This window comes from Limulus polyphemus, unplaced genomic scaffold (genome assembly GCF_000517525.1).
Source record: "Limulus polyphemus unplaced genomic scaffold, Limulus_polyphemus-2.1.2 Scaffold1214, whole genome shotgun sequence".
NCBI lineage: Eukaryota > Metazoa > Arthropoda > Merostomata > Xiphosura > Limulidae > Limulus > Limulus polyphemus.
Genome location: NW_013666824.1, coordinates 85,301 through 86,982, shown reverse-complemented (window position 1 = coordinate 86,982; position 1,682 = coordinate 85,301). Strand labels below are relative to the sequence as shown.

General features: G+C 33.9%; 1 protein-coding gene across 2 annotated transcripts in view; it reads right to left on the bottom strand.

Annotated features, from left to right (window-relative positions):
* The window catches only part of LOC106462631 (homeobox protein prospero-like), a 48,275-nt gene that overhangs the window by 29,690 nt on the left and 16,903 nt on the right, over positions 1-1,682 (bottom strand). The gene's annotated exons all lie outside the window — the stretch shown is intronic.

The window sequence follows — 1,682 nt, the reverse complement described above, 5'->3', positions numbered from 1 at the left end:
CACCCACCACAAACTCTTCGGCTACTCTTTTACTAACGAATAGTGGGATTGACCGTCACATTATAACGCTCACACGGCTGAAAAGGGCGAGCATGTTTGGTGGGACGGGAATTCGAACCCACGACCCGCAAATTGAGTGCCCTAACCACTTGTCTGTGACAGGTCTAGTTGTTATTGCAAAATATATTTTCGTGCCAGGTTGCTCATGGTAAAGCAATTTGCTTGTAACGTACGGAATTTATTCTCAAACTAAACTAATCTCTACAAAAATGATTACTATCTGAGATGATTGGATTTTTATTCTTTGTAATACATTTATTGACTGATTTCTTCCACTTACAAAGTCAGTTTGTGAATGCATGAATCTTATTACAATTGTAACTTCGAATGGATATAGTACCACTTTATCATTTTGATGGATATTACCTGTATTAAATAACATTTAGCAATTATTATTTAGAAAATAGTGTTTGTTAATACTTACTTCGATATTATTTTCATATTTATGATTTTCTTAACTGATAGAGGACATTCTTAAATGAAATAATAACGCCAGAAATTGCTTCTTTTTATTACCCTAAGTTACGCTTTGCGGCTTCTTTTTGGATCAAAACACAAAACGTTTAGTTTTATTACTGGGACATATTGAATTTATAACGTTCCGATTACTTATCTAAGTCAAAAAGAATCCATGTAATTATAACAAGTGTTTGGAAGCGGCTATCACTTTTTGTGTCGAAAGTAAACAAAATATTCAAGAACAGGTTACATAACATTTCTACTTAGGTACAATCAGTCGCATTGTAAATAATAATATTTCTTTGAGGTGTTTAAAAGTAAATATGTATTGTTTTTTCATATTTCAACTCGTGGAAAATACCCCTTTCGGAAGACACTTTTTTGTGTATATGGCACACATTTCTGATACTTCATATCAAAGAACAGGTTTGTAAGTATCCGCCTTTGTATCAGTGAAATTGAAAAGTATCATTATTTTGAACCGAGCATGACCTAGTGATTAGTTTGGTAGACCTTAGACTTGCGGATTCTCACTATGGGGCCGAATGTGCGTTATAAGAGTGACGGTCAAATCTTGCTATTCAGTCAAGTAAGAATAGCCTAAGAGCTGACGGTTGGTACTGTTGACTACCTGCTTTCTCTATAGTCTATTAGTTCAAAATTAGGGATGTCTAGCGCATGTGACAAAAAAAACACACACACACCCTTTTACGAAAGTACGTGGGTTTGTGTACCAGTAGAGCAATAACTATTGTCACTCATATAACGTCTTGCATACATATTGAACATTCTTTTATAGCTGTAAGAGGTTCATAAAAGAAATTGCTCAAATCACAGTGGTTTCTGTTATTTGTTTCTCATTACAAGCTGATGTGCGGAATGTGATTTTTCAGTTTTCAATATCAACGCCATTTGCAAGGACTGTATTGATATAAAATATCTAGTAAAAAAGCGATAACAAATTTATACCCCCCCCCCCCGATCGAAATATGTTCCAACATTTTTGTTTAGAAAACCATTTGACAAATCTGATTGGACTTCTTGGGGTGTAAGATTATTTTAGAACTTCGTTTTTACTTTTAAAAAGAACTATGAGGAAGCATTAGATAATCAACAAAAAGATCTAAAGCAGTCACATGATTGTTTGTTTTTGTTTGTTTTTG